Below are 26,362 nucleotides of genomic sequence, written 5' to 3' on the forward strand. Positions count from 1 at the left end.
ATGTATCTTTGAGTTGATGCAGGTCTATTATTTCTTTACACTCATATGCGTCTTGGGATTAGTAAATTTTTATTTCTTTCAGCATTCACAGTACGCTCCTCTGCGTCGTCAGAAACCAAAAACCTCTCACAGGGTCAAGCCGACGGCACAGACCATGAAATAACAAACGTTTTTCCCTCGTAGGGATAAAAACGATATATTTCATGTCTTGCCTAGGCTTGACCCCATATTTAAGGTCTTGACGACTCTTATAGGTACTGTCAAACGTCGCCGCGCCGAGGTTCACCGAGCACGGGGACTGATAGTGTCGAGTGGTGGGAGTAAGCCACGGCGACGCTGGACGGCGCAGAGGTTAAGAGCGTTAAAGGTGCGATAGATACGATGAAATCATAGGTGAAATATAGAGCGTAATCTCACAGGGTCAAGCCTAGGCAAGACATGAAATATATCGTTTTTATCCCTACGGGGGAAAAACGTTTGTTATTTTAACAACTACAAATCGCAATCGGTTATAGTATAAGCCTTTAGACGTATACTTACCAATTTTTGTACTCTGGGACTTTCTGCACAGTATGATTTTGCAAAGCCAGAAAATCATAGAATTTCTAGGTTAATATTCGGACGGTTGCTGATAAACAACTGGCGACCAGGGGGATATTCGCGCGCGTGTTGGTGACGTATTGCGATATTGCCTATATGTTCTAGAGGTAGTAGAAATATCTGAGCAAAATTATGAGGAGGATTACAGAAAATATAATTTTACATGTTCGGTGCAAAGTTTCCCTGCTCAGTGCAAAGTAAACCCGTTTTACGGTAGAGTGTTTTATATAGGCACACACACTACTCTTTCAAGAAAGTTTTCGATCTATTCTAAACAGTTTGTGTGCCAGGATTTCCAATAATATACTGGGCATGTCATCTTTCAACCAGGTTTCAGTAAGGAAAAAATTTTATATTCGTTATTATTTACTAATATTAAAACTAGGATCGTATATTAGGGTGGGCACATTTCATTATTAAAATAGCTTTTTATTCTTTAGCAAGAAAAGCAAAAAATAATATATAATGATTAATATTAATAATGATTATATTCAAATGGTGAGTGAACACATATTTCACGGCTGTACACGTCCACAATATGAAATGAAAAATACAAAAAGCAAGTACTAATATTTGAATAGAACAAAGAACTAATATATGTAGGAAAATTACTTGACAATCAAACTTGCTATCTAGAAAGATTATACCTAATGCCCAGACCTGTCTGCAAGGTAGGCAATTAATCCACCGACAAAGTAAAATACCCAACAAACGTTTAGGCCCGTTTGAAAAGGAATGTTAACATATTTATTTATGGAGAACTGTTTGTTACAGTATAAATTAGAAAAGAGAGTTCTTAAGAATTATGAGAAATAAAATACTTTCCAGTATTAAACAATATCTAAAAAGCACAAAAAGTAAAATAAAAGCCAAACATTACATTTTCTCAATGATAAGTCCCGATTTAACCTAATCCGCTCATGAGAATAGAGAAAAAAAATGACTTTCAAAAACTAACCTTCATAAGCAATAAAATACTAAAATCCAATGAACCAAAAAATTTCATAGACACTACATACACGATAGCACAACACTGGAAACGCAGATATTATTAATGTTATAGGTGACTTTTAACTGTCATTCCCAGCAAGCTTTTCCAAGAGTTTTCCATATATGAGTCAGTATACTAGTTCTACTTCTTTTACTTGCTTTTTTATTCTGTTAAACCATTTACCTTATATAGCTCATATTTAAATTATGGCTTCTAAATTTTAGGCGTGTCAAGAACTTTAAAATACAATATTTTAATATATTTCATACTAGCTGCCATATCATTTGTAATAATTAGTAATTTCAAACTCTTTAGCAGTATTGGCAATAAATTACTTTCCTTTGTGTGTTCATATTGGCTTAAATTAATGAACATTTCGGTGCCCTCAGTAAAACATTTAATTATTAAACTGACAAATTAGATTACGTTTATTTATTAATTACGCTAATAAAATTAATCTATTTTAAAGGAATTCTATAACGCGATGTATAGAGCTCGCTAAATAAGGTTTACTTTGGCTCTATAAGGTTGAAAAATGTTTGTATTTATTTTAAATTTCTGATAATAAAAACAAGAATAATTATTAATAGAATAATTAATAACGCTATGAAGCCAAAATAATTAAACATTTTAAAGTGCTAAATGCTAAGATGCTTATTTTAAATAAAAGTCATAGTTGTGGATGTTGACAAGTATTTCTGGTATAAATTTGTATTTAAATAAAAAAAAAGATATTTATTACACGAAATTAAGCTGTCACGAACATAATATAAATACCACTTGTATCTACTAATTTAATTAATTATTTTATATAGCCGCCACATATGATTTATTTAGGTCTCTTTTCCAAATCAGGTTCTGTTAAAATACAGCTATTCTTAATTTTTCCCAAAACTAAGAAAATAACTTTCAGATCATTAATTTATTGATAATAAAATTAAAGTTGCAAATTCGGAGTTTGTAGATACTATCGGTCTACCTCAATTATCTCATCAGGTAACGCCCATTCAAATTGTCCACCATCAATATCATGAGAGAGAGATTATTAATGAATATTTTTCTTTTTTTATTTACCGATTAATATTTTGCTTTTATCTTAGAGAATAGAAAGGGCACTCTTGCTAAGGATTTCTTTTTAAAGATAGCTTCACTCATGAACACGAAATTATGCATATCGACCAAAAAATTATTATAAGTAAAGTATCCAAATGGAGATTTCTACTAAAAAATTAAAGTGTACATGTTGTTGCTTTAAAGTCTTTTTTAAATATTAAAAAGTTTCAGTTTATAATGAAGAATCATAATGAAGTAACGAAACAATCCATTAACTCTTAATTGCGTGATGTAAATGACCCTTTGGCCTCTCGATCCTTAAATCTATAGCAATCAAAGCAAATGCTCGATTACATATTTTAAAATATTTAAGAGATGAAAATAATATGACTACACAAGAACAACCTGTTAGTGCAGCCCATGATAAAAAACTAGCAAAAAATACAATCCAAAATTCCCCTAAAGAAAAGAAACACTCTAATGTCATTAATTATTAGTTGATTATGTCATAATTATTAGTGTGAAGCATGTCAATGATGTTATAATATTATGCTAAAACTTTGATATTCTTTTTTAATATGAATATGAAGCTTTTACTGAAAAATATTCTTAACTTACTTACTGTAAATCTGTGACCATACATAACACAACTTTTTCTACAGCAAAAATATAGTATTGTTAAATAACTAGTTGAACACTATATATTCCTATGTATAGTGTCTTTTACTGTTCCATCTTTTATTATTCCATATACATACAATTCGCAAGCTTTTACATTTTCCATTTTTTGTCCTAAACCAATGCAGTCTACACCAGAAAATTATTGATAAGCCGTAAAATTATACATAGGTACATTTTTATGTACGTATATTCCTCTACAAGAATTATACAAACATTTTTATCTTAAGCTTGGTAGACCTTGAGTGCCCAGTTCTACCAATTTTGACGGTCCATACCTGGCTTATAGTGCTGCTGATGATAATGGAAGACGCACATTGCGGATTTATCAAGAACGCTTTCTGCTGCGGCGCTTACCAAGTCGAGGACTATTTGCATTCAAGATTGCAAGAGCTGATGAAGCCGCCTTTACCCACGAAGGAATCTTCAACAGCCGCGACAGCCACGTTTGGTCTGAAGAGAAGCCCCACGCTTTGCACCTGTGTGGTTTTCAACAAAAATTGATGTTGAATGTTAAGGCATTACTTGTTCATAATACTCTCGTTGGCCTGTATCTCTTACCACCACGATGAAATGGAGAAATTTAGTTGACATACCTGCAATAAACACTTCCCGAATTGTTAGAAAATGTTATGGGGTCACATGAAAGTGCTTGTGTACGTTACTCCGGTTCAAAGATAGGAAGAATTAGTAGGAAGGATTGTTGCTGAAATTGAAAAAATTCCGGTTTTAAAGTTTTTTAGCGTATGCCAGAGTAAATGGTGCGATGCTATTACGCTTGTATTAAAGCGGCTGGTTGGAATTTTAAACGTCTTTTAAATTGAAACATCCTTTTTTTTAATAAACTTTCCCAAATATTTCTTGTGTTTTTGTGTCATTTACTAACACGGTTTCCGGTACAAACACGTTTCTCCGTGTCCGAGGTTAGATGCCACTGCGCGGACTCTAATGCGCTATTATCAGTGAATGTGTGCGCATACGCTGATGAGTTAATAAGAAAGAAATGTTTGTTTTGGCGAGATCTAGCCACCGTTACATTTTGGCATAATAATACAATAGTTTCGAAACACCCTGTATATTGATAGTAAAATTAAACCTCAGTAGCTATAATTTCTAAAGGAAGAACTAATTTATTTATTTTAGTCTTCAAAATACAAACAAAATGTCCAAGACTAGTAATATAATATTACAATTTGTATTATATTATAAATTAACAGTGTTATATACCTTATTAGAATACTTACTTGAAATCTTAATCGCATTTTATTTTTCAGATAATTAAATATATTTCTATTTACATAAAATCATGCAATTGTGTCTTTTATTTTTATACTTGTAATTTAAGTAAACTTAGATTACTGAAAGAAAATTATTTTTTGCATATTACGTATATGTATCAATTACCTGATAACGATATTTTTTGAAGTAGAAAGAGTGTAAAACTGTTTAATTTGAACATAAATTTTTTAATAACTTTGCTTCCAAAAAGTGAAATTCACAGGTTAAAACGGCCGGTTTTCAGCTTGTTTAAAATAGATTTTTACAAGGAAAATTGTTTTTTTTTGCGAGCAAATTATATTTTTTTCTAACTTAAACAATATAAAAAGAACCAGTATTGATGACTCTAATCGGTTTTAGTCGAGTAAAGTACCTACACCTATAGGCTGTGATAGTAAGTAGTTTTTTCAAGTTGGGCGGGCTAAGAATTCGAATTTCCCACGCCTAATTCAATTCAAATTTGGCGCCAGATTTAATTACGCTTTCTTTCAAATCCGATTGGTTAAAAGGGTTTCCAATAGAGTTACGGCTTATAAATGTCAAAATTAATTTGAATTGTGCACTTTTAGTAGAGGGAAAGAGTTTCTTTTCATTAACAAGGCAATCGTCCTCTCTCTTTTTATATTTTATGGTTCACCTTGGACACTCTGCAAAGTGAATAGACTTTTTGCCTTAATAAAGATATTAGTTTTTCACCATAAGCCGCGGGTTTGGGATAGTAACCTATACAATAACGTGCGAAATATTAATTAACACAATAAATCATGTGAATAAAATAATATTATTTTTTCTAATTTTAAATTTTATCCGAGAGTTCTCAAGTTACCAAATGTTAAATTTTATAATTACGAAATGCCTTTTTTAAATCAGGGCCTTAATTAAATTTAACTTGTACTAATAAGAGGTATGTCTCTAAATAATTTATAATTGGATCAGAAACAAGTCTTATAACAAGTGAATTTTGTAACCCAAAGAGCGTAGGAGGTGAAATATTAAAAATTAATCAAGATATTTGAATTACAACTTTAACCATAATAGTTAATCTTATCATGTGAGCAATAATTAAGTTTTAAAAAATATAAAAGGTAAAATAGAAAAGGATAATTTGATTTTAACCCATTAGCGCCCAGCTTCATCATTTGTTGACGCCAGAAATTGGTGGGGATGAGAGCGCCCGAGTAGGTTGGCGATTGCCGATGGCTGTCTAACGCATTAGAGCAATGCCTACGCAATATTCTGCAGGTGATATTTACTAGTGTTTGTGTTTATTTGTCCGGCGAAAATCACGTTGTTTCTTAAAGATTTTGACTAGAAAGACCTGCTATAGGCCCATAGGTCATATTTCCTTTAGTAGTAGGGGTAAGATTTTTTCTTTAGTGTGTTTTACAACCAAAGAGATGTAGAAATATTGTAAAAATATTATGATATTTCTAGTTAAATTTTTGTAGCCGAAAACCTAACCTAAATTTCTGTGTCTTCAAATGAGGACAATGGGTTATTACATTTTTTTTTATTATTTTTAGACTGGCAAAAAATGAATAAACATAGTTGTAAAAATTTAGACTATGCGGTAGACTAGACTCTATTCTAACCAAATAGATGTTGATATTACGCTATAACCTCCTGAGGTGGATGAATTGACGAACGTAGACGATATCGATGATGGTGACTTAGGGGCGGTTGATGTCCAGAACGTCCCAGGGGTTGTCGAGATACAGGTAGAAGAATAAAATGCCGCTGTCAAATTTCATAAAAAGGAAAAAGGTTGCATGCAGCACTAAATCCTGGATACCAAAATGGACTAAGGAAAAACCCATGTATGAAAATATTGAAGAAGAAGGTTGTGCCGAAGCTTTCCACAAAATAAAAGAAGAATTACAGGAATTAACACCACTACAAATATTTGAGAAGTTTTTTGAGGACGATCTTTATAATCTTCTTCAAACAGAGACCATGAGATACGCCCAACAGAAGAATAAACATGGTTTTTTTGTAACTTCGGAGGACCTCAGAATTTTTATCGGCTTTTTGATTTTTTGTGGCTATCATGTCCTACCAAGTGAAAGAGACTATTGGTCTGAAAGAGAAGATTTGGGTGTTCCTCTAGTGAAAATGCGTTTTCCAGAAATGCCTATAAAGAAATAAAATCTTGTTTTCACTTTGCTGACAATTCTCTTGCAAATGATAACAAAGACGATAAGTCATTCAAAATAGGGCCATTATTTAAGGCAATAAATACTAAATTTCAACAATGGGGAGTTTTCCATACATTTCTATCGATTGATGAGATGATTGTAAAATATTTTGGGCACCATGGCCTAAAGCAATTTATGAAAGAAAAGCATATACGATTTGGATACAAATTATGGGCGCTTTGTAGTGATAATGGGTATTGCTACAACTTTGCTTTGTACTATGGCAAGGATAATAAATCAACAGCAAAGCCCAAGATTCCTCTAAGGAAAAGAGTCGTAACAAGTATGCTGAAAACTGTAAAAAATCCTGAAAGACACATTATTTTCTTTGACAACTTTTTTACGAGTTATAACCTCTTGTGTAGCCTAAAAGAAAAAGGCTTCAGAGCCACAGGAAGCATACGGGAAAATCGATCATCCAAGTGTCCCACCAAGGCATCCAAAGAACTCGAGAAGGAATTGAGATTTGCCTATGACTGGCACTTTGACAGTAGCCAAAAAATTCTTGTAGTCAACTGGAATGATAGCAGCTGCGATTCGGTGTCAACCAACTTTGATACACTTTTACCAACCACTATTGTACAAAGGTGGAACAAAAAAGAAGGTGGTCGTGTTCCAGTTGCACAACCTCTTTTGATTGCCAACTACAATGAGCATATGGGAGGGGTGGACCACCATAATTGGTAGCTTGAAAAACATCACATATCAGTACGGGGCCAAAAATGATATTGGTGCCTTTTTACTCGAGTGACAGAGATTTTTTTATGTCGATCGTAAATAGCTCAATTCTCTATAATATGATCCATACCGGAAAAGAAAAAAAATCCATGAAAGACTTCAGAATGTGTGTGGCTTATTTATACCTAAAGATTGGTCATGAAAGAAGAGTAGCCTTTGGTCGTCCCTTGAGTTTGTCAAATACGTCTCTGAGTAATGTTACAGAAAACATTACAACGTAAAATATGATGGCAAGAATCACTTGGTAGCCAAGAGAGAAAAGCAAAGGAGATGTCAATTTAACACATGCCAAAGTAAACCCCGCATATTTTGTTCGAAATTTAATGTCACTCTTTGTGTACCTTATTGTTTTAACAATTTTCATAAAAAAAATAGTTTTTTAATTCATGTTTCATAAACACCTCTGATTTTTTTATCAGTACATTAGTTTTATCTTGTAATATATGAAGCTTTTGTATTTACTTATTTGTTTTTTTTTTATACAGGGTGTCCATTTATAAACTGACACATTTTAACTGCTTATAAGTCGAGAACGAAAAATAAAAACCATGTGCGGTTTTCACAGAACTTCATCAATAATTTTAAAGTTTTTTTTGACAGTGTTGCCAAGTTTCAAAATTTACCTGAAATAGGAGGAAAAAAATGATGATTTTCAAAGGCCGATTTCTTAAGAATTTTAAATGTAACACCCTGTACTTTTTAATTTTACATGAAAGCCTGTTAAATCCCCTTTCCGAAAATGTATAAATTGTCTTAAATTCACAATTTTTCTTACAGAGCCAATCTTAGTAAATGACACCTTTTTGAAAATTTTCTTACAATAAATACCTAATAAATTATATTCTCGATATCAAGTGATAACAATAACAATTGTAGCTTGTCAAGGAGGTGCACAATTTGTTTTGTGGGCTTTAACTACTGTCAAATCTTTTTAACCTCATTCGTTGGGCAGTCCCAATAATTTGATTTCTATATATATTTTTGCATTTTTTTAAGATTTTGAAAGGTTTAAATATGTTTACCACCCGGGAAAAAGCACGTTGCGTGTTATTATTTAGTGAGTGCAAATCAGTTACGCAGACGAGAAGAAGATTTAGGCTAATTTTTGAAAGGGCTCCACCTTCACGCAATTCTATACTTCATTGGGTACGCCAATTTTCCCAGGAGGGAACAGTTAAAAGAAAAGTTACATCAAACATCAAACATCAGTTAACAAACCTAAATGCACAAGATAATCTGTTGGATGATATTTTGCTGGTAAAAGAAGTGTTGTCCTTAAGCAATAACCAAATATCTATTAGGAAGATAGCTCAAACGACAAATATGTCAAAAAGTGAAGTACATAAAATTCTAAAAATAATTAAGTTTAAACCCTACAAAATTCAAACTTTCCAAATAAAACTTTCTAAATAACATAAAAAAATAGAAAATCGCGCCCTTGAAAAAAGATATTTAATTTGGGAAACACTACTAGATCTTTTTAGAAATGAGCCGGATACCAATTTATTAATGTCTGATGAGGCAACATTTCACATCAGTGGTCGAATAAATAAGCATAACTGCCGAATTTGGGGAGATCAAAATCCTCGAGTGTATAACGAATTTGAAAGAGATTCTCCTAAGCTGAACGTTTGGTGTGAAGTATCGAAATCTAAAATTTATGGGCCATTTTTTTTTCAAGAAGCAACAGTGAATGGAAACAATTACACCGATATGTTGGAAATATTTTTTTATCCTCAACTTCAGTAGGAAGGAATTTTAGACACGGTCTACTTCCAGCAAGACAGTGCATCACCACACTTCTCCAGGGTCGCAAGGGATTCCTTAGATATTACTTTTGGAAACAGATGGATAGGGCGAGCAGGTCCAATCGAGTGGGCACCTTATTCTCCCGATCTAACCATTCATATTAAGATTTTTGTATATGGGGATATGTAAAAGACTGTTGCTACAATCCAACCCCAAGAAATTTGGATGAACTGCGCAACAACATAGTAAACGTTTTTAACCAAACTACACTGCGAATGCCTAAAATGCCTAAAACGCCTTCGGCAACTTATTTATCCGTCTGCATTTGTGTTCCGAGCATAATGGGGGTCATATTCTAAATTAAAATTAATTTCTTCAATTTTTTGTTGTTAATAGTTGTAATTTAATACGTAGAATAAATACTTTTTATAGACATGGCAATAGCGCAAATTATTTATTTATGATCATGCTAAAGCGATACATAGGCAATTACCAGAAAATGTTCATCAATTACCGAATATGTATTGCAGGAAAATTTTCAAAAAAGTGTCATTTACTAAAATTGGCTCTGTAAAAAAAATTATGAATTTATGAGGATTTAACAGGCTTTCATGTGAAATTAAAAAGTACAGGGTGTTACATTTAAAATTTTTGAGAAATCGGCCTTTGAAAATCATCAATTTTTTTCCTCCTAATTCAGGTAAATTTTGAAACTTGGCAACACTGTCAAAAAAAACTTTAAAAATATTGATGAAGTTCTGTGAAAACCGCACATTGTTGTCGTTTTTCGTTCTCGACTTATAAGCAGTTAAAAAGTGTCAGTTTATAAATGGACACCCTGTATTTCAATATGGGATTACGTATATTTTATAAGCCCTAAAAAGCCCTAAAAAAAATGCTAAATTTTTATTAAAACCACTAAACTGAAGTATGGTATATTAAATGATTAAAAATGTGTCTAATATTTTATATATATTATAAGAAATATATAATACTTAGAGTGTTCTATTTCAAATAACGTAGGATGTTGACAGCTTTTTGCAACAACATTCTATTATGCGTTGTGGAATGTTCAAACATTTTTATTGCCATTTTAAGACTTCTACTAAAACTTTTCTAAAAAAATCTGGTTTATTCCATATACCAAGTAAATTTCATTTTACAGATTATTTCTTTTATATTCGTTGCTTTTATAATGATGCCCGGCAAGCTATAAACGTAACAAGTAAAAGTCGTATACGGGGTTAAATACGAAAACTTTACCATTTAGCCCTACAAACAACAACCATTCGGTTTATGACAGTTCCAAAATTAGATTCCCGTTTACATGCATAACCCAGCAAATTATTTACAACGAGGGTACGCTTACGTCAGACAAAAGTGAAATGTATAACACTAACGCCCCTGGCATTGTCGCCAGGCGTAAAGCCATGTGTAATATTTTACACAATATGCAAGCAGGGGATCGACTTTAGACAAAAGTGCTATTAAAATGTAGAATTTTGAAGCTAAGCCTCGGATCCCCTCTTTTTCTCTCTACTTTTTTAATGCATTATAAAGTACATGTTACAATGTTATTAAAATGCATATGGATAAGCACCAAATTAAAATATTGTGCTGTACTTATCAAAAGCACGTTAAATTTTTTATATTAATAATTTTACAGCAATTCTAGTTATTTGGTTACGTCTTGTATGAAAACTTAATTTTGAAACTTTACTTCATAATTTTGTTTAAGTGCAAATCTACCTTACATTATTATAAAAATGAAAGTTGTAAATAAGGCATAATAAATCTACCTATTTTTCGAAAATCTTAAGAGAACATGGTATACTTAGTCAATCACAAGCTTTCAATTGGTGTGTAAACACTTAAACTAAAGTATTGTTTCTTTTTTATTTCTTGGAAATGGTGATTAAATAATGTAGTTTTCTTACATAGAAATAAATTTCGCGTGAATACAGGGATAATGTAATTCTATTTCGTTGTTTGTTTTTAAATAAAATGCAAGGAATTTCTTCGAAATAGATGTAATTATGAGAGTAAAAAACTTTTTAATTAGAAACAGAAAAGCGAGTATTACGAAATTTATATATTTTACAATTTATTTTATGTAGAAAAAGATTAACCCAGATACCCCTACCGTCCGTTATAACAATCACCTAATAGTTCGCTGCAGATTTGAAACTCTGTCACTACGCGTTAGATGGCGTTGGGTTATTCGTTGTTAGAAACGCGTGTTTTAGCGAAATTTTGTTTTCTAACCTCTTAAAGGGAGAGTTCTGTATGCGAGAAATTGTTTGGAATAGCAGGTGCTTAGTTTCTTGAAAACAATGGATAATTATAGGTAAATATACTGATAAACTATTCATATTATTTTTCCATCTTATGAATAAGTAATTTTGGAAAACATCAATCTTTATACTTGTAAACAAATAATTAAAAATTTTCATCTCACCGGCAAAAATATAACCTTAAATACCGATGTCCGTTTTAACCGACAGTAGGAAAATCCGGTATTATTCGATTTTTTTCCTTATATTTGCAGTTATTGGAAGCGGCCCTTGAAACTTCATGAACTCATGGCAGAAATTAAAAATTGATGACGATGAATTGATTCCTGATGCTATTGCCGTTCTACCGCCAGTTAACGCAAATGAATATAACACTGATGAAGATTCCGGCGACGAAAATGAAGTGGATATAAACAACCTGCCTGGAAGTGAGCTGATGACTGAAGTTGAGGTAATATTTGAAAACAAGGGATCTAACCAAACTACAGTTGAGAGTGATTTTGATAGCGACGATGACCTATATTTGTCTACCTTTCTTACGAAAAAACGACCAAAATTATCGACCTCAAAACCAAATTACTCTTGGAAAAAAGGTGACATCAACCAAGATTTTCCAGAATGGGTAAACGCAAGTGGTCCAAAAAATTCTTTATCTCCTTTAGAACTATTTTTTCAGTTTATAGATGACGAAATTATTGACTTGGTTGTAAAATATTCCAATTTGTATGCTATTCACCATAATCGCCAATACATTCCAGTGAAATAAAATGTTTCGTTGGTGTTTTACTGCTCTCTGGATACAACTCATTTCCTCGATGGTCAATGTATTGGGAAAATAACAGTGACGCAGGAAATAAGTTAGTCTATTCGGCGATTTCTCGAGATCGCTTTAGTTTTATAATGTAGAATTTGCACCCGAATCATAACAACAATCTTGAAAATACCGATAAGTTTTCGAAACTGAGGCCTTTGTTTTCTACTCTGAATGAGAAATTTCAGTCATTTGCACTCATTGAAGAGTGCTATAGCGTATACGAGTCGATGGTACCCTATAATGGCGGTCATGGATCAAAACAGTTCATCCGAGGAAAGCCCATTCGTTGGGGTTATAAGGTATGGGTGGGAACAACTAAAAAGGGGTACATTGAATGGTTTGAGCCGTTTTGAGGGTCCACAACTACTATTTCTGAAAAATATCGTCCTCTTGGCTTAGGGGCTAGTGTACTTCAGTTTGCTAATTTTATTCAGTCTCAATGTGAAAAAGCTCCTTTCCATATCTTTTCTCACAATTTTTTTACGTCATTACGTCTGTTGGATGAGCTGACCTCCAGGGGGCTCAAATGTACAGGAACTCTGCGAGAAAACAGACTATCAGATTGCCCTCTTGAAAAATCCAGTATGTTCAAGAAAAAATCCCGTGGTAGTTTTGATTATCTTTTAGAGGAGAACCAAAATAATATTGTATGTAAGTGGAATGACAATAGTGTTGTTACAATCGCCTCAAATGTAACATTTCCTTTTCCGACACAGCAAGTCAAGCGCTTCTCTCAGAAAGAAAATAAAATGATACATGTTGAGCAGCCATGTTTGATCAAAAAATACAACGAAAACATGGGCGGTGTTGATAGGGCTGACCAAAATATAAGCCTTTACCGCGTAGGAATTAGAGGAAAGAAGTGGTATTTTTGCTTATTTTCACATGCTTTGGATATGGCAGAACAAAACGCATGGCAACTTCATAAATATTCTGGCGGGAAAATGGACCATTTGCGGTTTAGGAGGTGTATTGCTGCGGGATTATTAGAAACATATAAGAAAGAAATAAAACGGGGGCCATTTAAACCAGGCAAATACCTGCATTATGAGTCCAGATATGATCGGATGGATCATCTTGTGAATTATCAGAAAAAGCAAACCCGCTGCGCATTTTGCCACAAACAAGCACCATTCAGATGCCAGAAGTGTGATGTTACACTTCATCCAAAAATGTATTTTTAAGTTACCATACTAAAAACTAATCTATTATTATTGGTTAAAAAAAAAATATCGTTTCTAAATAAAGTTTTATAAGTTTATAAGAATAATTGAGTTTTAGTACCTTATATTGCTACCGTATGTTTAAACCGACGGCTATCACAGAAAAACCTAAAAGCGGAACTAAAAAATTTTACTAAAAAAATATGTTTGTTTTAACCCAATAAGTGGATTTACAAAAGTATATAACAAAAAACAAATGTTAAGAGTTTCAGGGGTATCTGGGTTAAATTAGAGTATACATGGGTCGCCTAATGGATTCGTCCTGCCATCGAGTAGATTTTTCATTTTCAAATAGCTTTTAACCCATTAGTGCATATAGTCCCCCATAAGGGACTTTCTAAAATATGGCAACAATGCTTGTCGACTTGCAGGAATTACAACATTAAAATATTGTTTTTATTTACTTCGGTAGTCTGTTGACGAACTTTAAATAAGATAGTCGTACTCCAGTGCCATATTGTATTTAAATTTGTATTAGGAAAACAGCATGGACCCTAGTTTATACATAACAGCACGTGGCGGGTAAGTATTGTTTCATTTTTGAGTAATATTTTGAAACTTTGATTAAAATCAAAAACAAGGCATTTAATTTTGTATATGTCTTTACCTTAAAATAAAATTTTAACAAATTTTTGCCTACAAATTTTTGGGAGCGGCAATATTGAGAACAGAATGCGAAGCAGTTATTTACACCAGAAGGCCAGCAGAATATGATTCCGAAGATGACCTTCCCCCTTCTCATTTTGTAAAAAAAACTAAAACACAAGCAGAAACCTCAACAAAGAAAAAAAAGCTTGGAAAATCAATTCAAACATTACGGAATTGGAATATCGAAGAGCCGTCTGTTAATTTAAATTCCACATGTCTCCCCGAGCAGCCACCAGCTGATTTAGTGAATATTACTTCCCCACTAACATTTTTCCAACTTTTTTTTGATGCAACGATGTGTGAACATATTGTTACCCAAACAAATCTGTAGGCATCTCAAAAAAATTTAAATTTATGTCATGACGAGCAGTAAGTTGTGTTCGGTGCTTTAGCTTTTACTGGGTATGCTAAATATACAAACAAACGAATGCATTGGGGATCTAATAATGATATTCCAAAAATATTAGCAGAAAGTATTCGCCTCAACCGTTTTGAGACAATATTACGGAATTTGCACATGAACGATAATTCCAAATAGATAAGGATGATAGACCTTATAAGCTTCGACCGGTTATTAAGCGTCTAAATGAAAATTATAGGAAGTACAGAGGTCTTGCTGAAAAACAAAGTATTAATGAGAGCATGATTCCTTATTATGGAAAACATTATGTGAAACAATTTCTTAGGGGAAAGCCCATAAGATGTGGGTTCAAAAACTAGGCTCTTTATACCAGCAATCTTTTAGCTTTTGATATTTATATGGGGAAACAAAATAATTTAACTTATTCCGAAAATAAAGAATATGTAATAGGAGGCCACGTTGTCTTATCCCTAATTCAATAAGCTAAAATACCACCAAATAAAGGCTTTCAATCAATTTTACTTTAATAATTATTTTACTTCGTTAAAATTACTTAGTCGATTGTCTCAGGATGGTTACTGTGCCACAGGTACTTTACGTAAAATCGAGTAGAAAATAGCCCACTAAGGTCAAATCAAGAATGGAAAACTGAAAAAATAGACTCCTGTCATAAGTCTGCATGTCAAGATGTTGTAGTTGTTCCATGGAAGGACAACAAAGTTGTAGCAGCTGCTTCAAATTTTGACGTATCTGCAAACAAAACAGCTCCACGTTACTGCAGAGAAATTAAATCTAAGGTAAATGTTCCACAGCCAGGCATAATATATAATTATAATAGAGGGATGGGTGGGGTAGATAAATTAGACAACATGGTTGCCAACTATAGGACCCGAATAATACAAAGAAAATGGTGGTGGCCATTTTTTGCCTATCGTATTATTACTTATGAGAATAATTCACCCTGAGGATCCAATAAGTTCTTCTTTAGTTATATTTCGAAGAAACATAGCCCTAGCTTTGCTGCATTCATATGGCGTAAAGTCTGTAAAAGGGAAACTAAGACCAACCTTACCGCTGGATGTTAGATTTGATAATATCAATCATTTGGTGGAATATTCTGAGACTGATAGAAGGTGTGCATTTTGCAAAAAAAAGGCAAATTTTGTTTGCGTAAAATGTAATGCGGGCTTACACCCCAAAATATGTTTTAAGGCTTATAACACTAAATAGGCATATCAAAGAATAGATTTTTTGTTGATTATTAGAATATTTTCAGAATTTTTATTTTCTTATTTTTAGCATAATGTCCCCCATAAGGGATTGTTCTTTTTCTCAAATGTATACATTTCTAGTTTTTTTTCTACATGTGCCTGCTTATTTGAAGTACACTAAACAAATGTTTGATAAAAAACTTATGTGTTTCTTATTCCATCCTACTTCATGCACTAATGGGTTAAGACCAATAGCGTTTAAAAGTCAATGACTTTCTATGGTTATAGAAGTCTAATATCTTTCGGTAGTGTAAGTGTAAATGTTGCCTAAAGATTTATATCTACCATTCATGGGTACCTAGCAGTATCCGTCTTCAAAGTCTGCATTGTTTTTTTTTCCTATTATTAACGACACTTAATCCATAATCCACAATACCAGGGGATCTGTAGATCCAGGGTTCCGTTAGAATGTCAGTCCTTATTAGAATTCTTTATTTAGCGTAAAGCAATTATCAAGGCATAATGTTATTTTTCAAGGTCTCTACAAGAAAAAAGTAGTAAAATGTAGTTATTATTTCTTTATTGCGCTTAAATAAGGTATCATGCTAAACAGCGACAAAGCTTTGATATTTTTTTTGCCAATTGGTACAAAGCTCTCATTGTAAACTGTTAATCTCTTTATAAAAATTTCAGTTTAAAAGATTTCCAGTCTTGACAGCATAATAAATTTTTTAAGTTCTGCGCAAGATACAACCTTACCTGGTTCTTCTGGTTGATTAACATCATCTCTGTAATTTGCACGCAACTTTGTTGCTCTGTCTATATATTTTTTCCAACTGCTATAACCATCACAAGTTTTGTCGAGAATATCTTCTGTGCGACTTTTATCATGTAGAGAACTCTTTACAATTTTCACATTCTACATGACTTGCTTGCTGCTGAAGATTTGCTAGTGAAATATTATTTTCTTAGCCACTACACGGTACTTTTCATAAGAAATTGGTATATTGGGAAGTTTAATCAGGAAATTCTGGTACATTGCAGGAAAAAAAAGGTCACTAGGAAGGAAAGACGTTGAGGTGCATGCTGTCTCCGATAGTGTGAGTTGATTGAGTTGTTAGAATTATTATAACTACGAATCACTTCATCGTCTATTTTATTGTGAGCTTGCTTCGTGCATTTGAAGTCAGGTACTCCAAATTATCAGCATTAAGGAATGCTGTACGGATAACTTTGTGACTTTGTTTATTAAAACCGAGAGTTGTCAAAAGAAAGCTTTATATACATTTTCTTCTGCTAATTGTTTTCAGATGTGCTATTTTCATTTTTAAGTATGTATTTTATTATAAGTGTTATTTAGATTAACGAGATCACTTTGTTTCACAGTTTTCTGTTTCATAGTACATAATTTGTTGTTTAACAATTTTGCTCTCTTTTGATATCCTTAAAACGCATTTTTTTAACAATCTTTTTCACAATAATCTTTAGCCCTCTGTTGTTTTATAAATAATTCATGCTTAGATTTTTTTCTTGCACTTACCGATAATTCAAACATCTTTTTTTCGAACTTTTCCCTTTTTAGTTTATTGGCCCAAGGATGCGATATTACTTATTTCAGTGGTCGGCTTCTTCCGTAATTTCTTAGTAATTCTTACTTCTGCCATAAGTGGGCATAAGACTGCTACTAACTAAGTCTCAAAGTGCACAATAGACCGAGATATATTTAGAAAAACTGACTTTTTAGTGTGCATGCTTGTCGCAGAAGCGATTTCTGTTGAACAATTTGCAGAGATAAAAATTTAGTTTCCTTATTCAGCGCTAATATGATCATCTTTTTCTAAATCTTTGTATCCATTCTGTCCATTAAATCTGAAAAAGTGTAATTACAATTATTAAATAAACGTAATTAGAAAAATTCGGATGAACATGTGCTGGCCAGACAAGGACGGCCGCGCATATGTATAAGAGAAAATTTCCAAAAATGTCATAGCCTATTTGTCGAATGATTTAGTTACCGATATCAGTAAAATTGGGGTATGATTCTGATTTCATATCGATTTGATATCATAGAAATATCTTACAACATTATTAATTTTCAGGCGCTATTCACTTTATCGATCTTTCTCTTTTATGTTGCTCATCGAAATCCCATTTGATTGACAGTAGAATAAACATGGGCTATTTTGGACTAAGCGCAACATCTTCATATGAGGCAGAAATGATATTTTCTTATTAAACATTTTCAGTATTTCATATTGCCAGTGACTACTCAATTTTAAGAGAAGAAAATAAAGTGATATAATAAATTATTGTATTAGAAGAAACTGAATTGCATTCTTTGCAAAAGAGTAAAATTCGTTTAATAGCCAAAACTATTTTATACTATATTTATTCTTATTACTGATAATGATTAATATTTTTAATTTGAACGCCTTAAATCGCCAAGTTTCCACACAGAACGGCAAAGTATTCTCTCAATAAAGATATTTGATAACTGTGCTCGTTGTTTACTTTTGTATCATGTCCCTTTCGTATTAAAAGAATTAAAAAGAATATTTTGAGTAATTTTAGTTTTTTTAACTATTAATAAAATTAAAAATTTTCTATCTTAAGGAATTAAAGATTTCCTGTCCTTCCTGATTCAACTCTGAAGGGTCACATATATTGGGAAATAGGAAATTCAAATCGTTCCTTTCAAAGGCGAGTTAGGTGTCAGCCCTAAAGGTTATAATATTATAAGAAACGACATAATTGTTAAGTAATAATTGAGTATTGGATTAAGTTCTTTCCCTTCATCTTTTTTAGAAAAATTGTTTATAAAAATGTGTAATAAGTAAACGAAATTGAGAACGCAGCATATGTCGTTTGCCAACAATCTATTTATAGTCAGCGCTCGCTGTTACTTAATCGATATAATGCCGGTATCTCCTGGAATCCCCAAGGAATTTTAATAATTTCAGAGAAAGGAGGCTGTCGCAGACAAAAAAATGGCAAAAGAATAGGTTAATCGGGATACTCCCTGACGCGAAGCAGAACAAGTAAAGATGGAACCTGCAGAAACATGTTTCTGCTTTTTTTACTTCTTTAGGGCAGGACAATCAGAAAACGTTGTTTTAAACACAGATGGCTCTCCTTTCTTAGCGTGGATGTTGTATTTTTCTTCTAAAAATGAATTAATAGAGCTGATTACACAAATGGGTTGCTTGCTCCTGTTCGTGCTCTCTGTTTTTTTTTTCTCTCATGTTTTTTTTACTATTTCCTTTTGTTTTCTCGTTATCCTTCTCTGAAGCAGAAACACATGCCAGCAAGTACCATCTTTACTTGTTCTATTTCGCGTCACGGAGTATCCCGATTAACCAATTCTTTTTCAATTTTGCTAATTTCTTGTTCAGATATTAACCATGAATGACTAACTCGGTTTATGGTGGTTAAAAAACTCTACAAACTGTTTTTTTTTTTTGTAAAAATTAAATAGTAGAATTTAAAATAAATGAAAAAGGATCCCAAAACTCCCAAACTATTTGGATAAAACTTTATTCTATAATATATAATAAATAACGGATTTGAGATGGTTGCAGTCAAGTTGTTGGAAATTATAGAATATACGGGCATACAGGCATTATATTGATTAAATAACGGCGGGTAAGGACTATAAATAAGTTGCTAACAAACGACACATGCTGCGTTCTTAATTTTGGTTGCTGAAAATCGATTGGACCCTAGCTTCACAAACATGCAAAAATATCTAGAAAAAAGACACACAGGGGCAACATTGAATACTTGCTTTGTAAACGTAGGAGGTATTCTACGTTGTCAAGTTGCTTTTTTTTTATTAACTTTTCTCTTAAGAATAATTTTATATTCTGAAATGTTTGTTGATTAGTGGCACATTCTATATTTTTAGTTGGGAAATAAAAGAAAATTTTAAAGAGTACATTTTTTCGCTGTTACAAAATACAAGGCAGTAAAAAAATATGCAGTGGAATAAGAAAAATATATATTGTATGAAAAATCGGAAAATTGGATGGTGAACTCAAACACCTTGCCTATGGTTTGCAGCACATGTATAAGGCTTGTATGGTGAAAATGGAATCGTATGTCGGCCATCTTGCTAGGCAAAATTGACAGGAGCTAACAGAAATGACATTGACATTGACTGATAGAACATCATTTGTTATATCATTTGAGTTTGCTTTTATTTTAATTTTTTTTTATGTATGCTGGAAGCATGGGTTGGTTGAAATTATTTTAAGGACGCTATTTTAAATAAATAACTTTATTTCTAAAAAGTTATTATTAATTAATATTTTAATTGATTTGCAGCAATGTGATGTATTTATTACTTTTATTTTTTTGTATTGTTAATTTTTAGTCTGTAGTAAAATCAAATTCAGTTCTCAATCAATAAACTTTTCATGTAAATATCGTTTATATAAGAGTATATAGGTATATTTCAAATGGTTCTGATAAACAATAGTTATAATTTTTTTTTTAATTTCCTTCAGTCCTCTTTACAAGAAAAACATAGGGAAAATTATGCAATGTAAATTTTATTAGGACTTTGAGCTATAGAATTTGTTCTGATCAGTTCTCTCCAACAAATTTTAATAACGCTGATACTGCTGGCTTTACACTACAATACGTATTTATTTAAAAATTTGTTTTATCATTATTTTTCACATGAATTATTCACAGAATTTATTTATAAGGTTTGCACTGCTTTTTTTTTCATTTTATTTCATGTTCATATCATACCACTTCCTATGTTCAGTGAGATGAGACATAGGTATAAAAACTAACAGAGCTGAGAACCCAGAATAAATCATAGTAAATCTTTTTGTTATAACTTGTTCCTTTTTTTCTGTAGGTTTTTGTCTCTGAATTGAGTTTTTCTTTCAATATTATACTTCCAGTTATGTTGTTAGTATTATCGAAGACCAACAAATATATACTATGTATATGATATATGCTATACTATAAGTTAATAAATAATAGACTATACTGTAAGTAAATAATTACTTACTTGTTATCAGCATGTTGTAGCCGATATGTCTCTTGTTACAACTATTTAAAAAGAGGTACTGTATTTATTTATTCTAAGTGGACATTCAAAGCAGAGCGCCAAACCTTGCTTTGACCATACCCTCGTACCAAAACATCGATCATTAAGCAAAATGTTGGCGTTGTTTTAAATACAAGGGTTCACAGTGAGACGCCACGCATAGCCTGCAGTTTGGTATCACACCATAGTATTCGAGCTTAATTTTAAAACGCAGTAGCAATCTAGCAGCAATGGATAAAAAAAATTTCATAGGTTCGATATTTATATGGGAGGTCACTTGCGATAATTTATCACAGTTGTTTAATATTATGTTTTTTTTAATTTGTACAAATAGAATTTTATCTTTATCAGTTGATGCTCAAGATTCTATTTTTATACAAAGTTGTTTGTTTGTTTTATAGTGGACTGTATATAAGGCCTGGTTCGGTCACTCTAACGTTAATAACACCAAGTAAATACTTAAACTTTAATTTAATAACATTTAAAATTACAAGGGTCAAAGTAATACATACGAGAGAACATAAAATTAGGTTATGAAATACGTAAATAAAATATATTTCTGACCTAAGTGCAGACTCGTAGGCTAGTTCTCTCACACTACTGAAATCGACAAACGAAACGATGTCGAAATACATGCGCGCGCTGCGTTTTCCGCTTACCAGTCGAGTACACAGTTCGCGAGGTTGCCAATAGTTTTTTAAGGTCTGTAATCAAGCAAGATCAAGCAAAGTCTCTAAAAAGCAAGTACTGTGACAAGGGTACCATGCTATGTTTTAGGCCTAAGTTCTAGTTCTGTGGTCGAGTAGGATGCTTTGGTATGATGCTATGGTAGGAACAAGGGTCGACGCTTCATTGTGAGCACACACTCTTACACAACAGTTTATTACCCCGGTGAGAGAAATTTATTACAATTTGATTACTATAATTAACTTAAAAGTTACGGTATAAACAGCCGATAACTAAGTAGTTAACAGGCGACCTGTACAGGTCGCTCGTATGGTTAGTAGGTAGTAACTAACTCATTATTTTAGATGCATCTAACAACTTACTGTACATTACCCGCTCAAAATTAGAAAAAAACCTATGTGAAAAACAGGCATTTTTGAGAACCGTCATATTTGCTTCGAAAATTGAGATAAGTGGACTCGGATTAGGATTTTTTATTATTTTCTGAGATGCGTCGAATTTTATAAGCAATTTTTAGGTACTATGAAGCTAAAATGAGGCTTTTTTATTAAGGAAATCCTTTAACCTTAGTATTTGGGATCCTAAAGCAACATAACATATAAGTCGAAAAATTTTGAGATACGTATTTTCTGCTTAGAATAACAGAATAGACAAGCTAAAACTACACAACAGGCAATGTACTTTTCATATTACAACCTAACTATAGTGGGGCTGGGTTATGCTGTTAGAGTACCTACTAAGAAATGTTTATTGAAAAGGCAATAATAGAATACTTCACGTATGCTAGAAATTTTATTAGAGAAGAAATACTTAACCTTTAAAACAAAAATCCTATTAAGCAAAAATCCTAATTTGTTATGAAAGAAAAAAAGTCGTCACTTATTCTTTTCTATTATTTATACAAATATTCATTTCCAAATGAAATTTGCAACACGTACAGTAAAAATAAGGTATGTTTCACTTATATAATATAAAAAAGTAGCAAAAGAATCATTAAAGAATATTTATTAATAAAAAATTCAGGGATAAACAAAACCACGAAAATATGGCTTAGTGGAGCACTATTTTGTTTTTGATTTATTTTAATGGTTTATTTATGTGGATTGAATGGATAAATAAATAAACAAATTTATTGGAATTTTTCTGCTACTAAAATAAAAATTAATCTACCTAGGCTTAAATGGTTACTTTAATAATAAATTATGTGAAAATATTTGACAGTTTCCTATTACGATTGCTAGTTATGCCCCCTGTGCCCATAACCGATTAATTACCCAAATACCAAATATTCATTTGCAAATACTAGATAAATTGAAATGATTCATAGAAAACTTATATGTTCTAAATAGTTTAGCTAGCAAATACTCATTAGATTAATAATTTATAGTATAAACAAACTTTACGGAAATATTTACTTATCACGTGTTTACTATAAACCTGAATGTTAGCAATTCTAAATATACTTGTCGGTCTTTACAAGGTGGTAATAGTATTTTTAGTTTAAGTTCTATTAGTAACGTATGCAGAAATAGTAGAATAAATCTTCATAAATTTTTAAAGTTGACAAAATCTTATATCAATATTAATCGTTAATTAGAAAATCAATTTTTATATAGTTGTTTAAATACATTTTTATTAGTATTGCTTCAATAATAATACTTATTTACACTTAATAACATAGCTTTTTGGTCCTTTATTTTTAACTTAATTATTCGGCTTATAATACAATTTTGAAAATATTCCACTTAGGTAATATGTGACTTGATAGCTTAATGATTCTATTTTATGGCATTTTTAATTAATAATAACGTGACACTGCACCAAGCACTTCATTTTCGTACTCGGTTGCACACCGATGTTAAAATTACATAAAATTAAGCGTTTAATTTTAGATAATGCAAGTTTATTGCTAGGGAAGAATAATATTTTAAAAACTAAGTAATAAAAGTCAGATAAGATGAAACACTTATGTACTATGAATAAAATCTTACAAATATATTCATATAAGAATAGTTTTTATATACGTTTATAAGTACATGAGACATACTTTTAAAAGTTGAACATCAGAAGAACTGGGATAGAGGAATTGGAAATTTAATATAAGTAGTGCATTTATGGCATGGGAAAAGCCTAACATTTAAAATTTCAGAAATATTTAAAAAAAATGAAATTTTTCAAAATTTGTTTTATTACTACAGGGCTTTATTTATAAATGTTTTTAAATAATAATTGCACCATATATCGCTATTTATTTTTCTCTATCTAGTATTTATAGCTTTATAATATTTTATCATACCTCCTCAAAGTATTATCAATAACTTTTATCGCTGTTAATTATTTGTAAAATAGTTAATGTAAATTCGTTAAATGATGTTTTGAAGCACTTGACCAATAGTTTGAAATATTGAAATATAGTCTTTTTTTTTCTCCCAGCAAATAACTAATCAATAATAAATGTGGAGTATTATTTTTCCATTTCTATAAAATAAATTTTTATAATGTATTTCATTTTAAATGGACCATATTACCAATTTACCATTTAAACCGATCATTTATTTCTTTTCATCATACAGGAAGTTATAACAGAGCTTATACCATATATACAAGGTGGGGAGTCGATCATTAAGCATAGGGATTCATTTAGCATAAGAAGGAGGGGTCTGCTTAAGATAACCCCAAAAATAAAAGCCATTTGAAGTAGAAGGCTATTTAGTACTGCAAGTCCCAATAATAAGACGTTTAGGAAAGCTATTTGCTAAAATTTACAAAAACCAGTTGCAAAGTTATTACGAATTTTTATTCAGTAAGATTTTACAAAAAATAAATCACCATTAATTTAAGAGAAATTTATGAGTTTGTAATAATTATCAATAAAATAAAAACATAGAAGGCTTCTTAACATTAGCAAAAAAAAATAAATAGTGCTACAATAATAACAAAAATAAAAGTAACAAATAAAATTATTATAAAACAATAACAATTTAATACAACACTATTACATAATTTACAAAAAATGGCGGTAATTACCTTCTTCTGCTCTTTTTCGTATATAGAATTACGAACTCTTTAAGAAATGCCATGCGTGTTTCGTATAGTTTCACATCCGTCAATTCTATTGTATAGTCTTCTAATGTCTTAATTGATGTATGATAGTCCAATTTTTTTATGTGTTCCCACAAATAAAAGTCTAGGCTGTTTAGATCAGGTGCTCTAGGTGGCCAAAATTGTGGTACTCATAGCCATCCAATGATTTTGATATGTTTTATTTAAATGCTCACGAGAGAATATGCTAAAATAAGCTGGAGCACTATCAGCCATAAACCAAAGATGTTGCCGTAACTGAAGAGGAATATTTTCAATAAGGAAAGGCACTGTATAATGAATAAAATTACAATAATACTCTTCGTTAGAATGTCCGGGTAAAAAAAAATGGTTTAATTAAATGGTCGGATATAATCTAATGCTATAGGATTTCTGGTTATAGCATTTCTGCAAAAATTGGTTGCTATGTAAAGAAGATGTTCATGAGCATCAAAATGACGATTTTCCATTAGTTTTGTAGTTAGTAATGTAGGAACTTTCCTACTTTACTGCACTGATTAAAAAGCTTTGTTAAAGACCCAACTAGCAAATTTTTTATAGTTTTATATAAGATGATATTAAAATATTTATATATATCTATACTTAATTCATATTTAACAAATTCTCTAGCCCACATTACATCATTATAAATTACAAGCGAAAAATATTTCGAAACAAAATTAACAGCTGCACACAGTGTGATAGCCATTGTAGTGAGACTGGACGTCATAAGCGGTGGGAGTCGATGGGTTTTGTTATTTATGCCTTTTGTTCTTACATGATGATTTTATAATTCTTTCGAAAATTGTTATATTTTATCTAAGTAGTTATATTTTAAGTTTTACATTTGTCATATTGAGTCGTTTACCAGATAATTTTTTGAAAAAGAGCATCATGGCTTATATTTTCATTATTTGCTTAGGAACATGTTAAACATAGAATTCTAGTTTAATTAATAAACGTAACACCTTAGCTTCATTTACCTGAACTAAATATGTCGCATAATATTGTTTATCACATCCATTACATTTTAAATTAATTTTTATTGATTTCTTATATCCTGCATAAGTATATATTTTTTGCATTTATTGCCACATAATATAAGTGATCATCATAACTATATGTCATCTTGAGAACTACTATGTGACCATATGCAGTTAGTTAGTTGAACAAATATTTAAAAATAAGGCAACTCATGAGAAGAACAACTGGAAAGAATTAATAACTAATCTTAAACAATATGATTTGAATGCATGGAAAATAGTTAGATAACAAGCAAAAATGTAATATAATAGCAAATATCAACTAGGTGAGTTTAGAAAAATATAGTCTTTTTAAGAAAGCTCAATTTCTTTTTCGAAAAGAAACTTCTCTAAATCAATTCGGTATATACAGATATTGAATTTCCTAACCGTTAAGACGATAATATCAAGAAATTATTAAGGCGGTAGTTAACTTAATGTAATAATATCCGATGAACAAAGAGACTCTAAGAAAATAATTTTTAATAAAAGAACATTAATCCTATTTCAAACAAAGCCCACATTATTCTCGAGAATTTAATACATCAGCGGATATCTTAGAAACAAAAAATAATTGGATTTTTGTTCGCTAAAAAAATATCTGAGTATTTCTATCAATGAACTAAAGTTCTGAGTGAGCTATCTCCAATAAAATGTTACGTCTTTTGATTTACGTA

Source organism: Anthonomus grandis, chromosome 9 (assembly GCF_022605725.1).
Source record: "Anthonomus grandis grandis chromosome 9, icAntGran1.3, whole genome shotgun sequence".
NCBI classification, from domain to species: domain Eukaryota; kingdom Metazoa; phylum Arthropoda; class Insecta; order Coleoptera; family Curculionidae; genus Anthonomus; species Anthonomus grandis.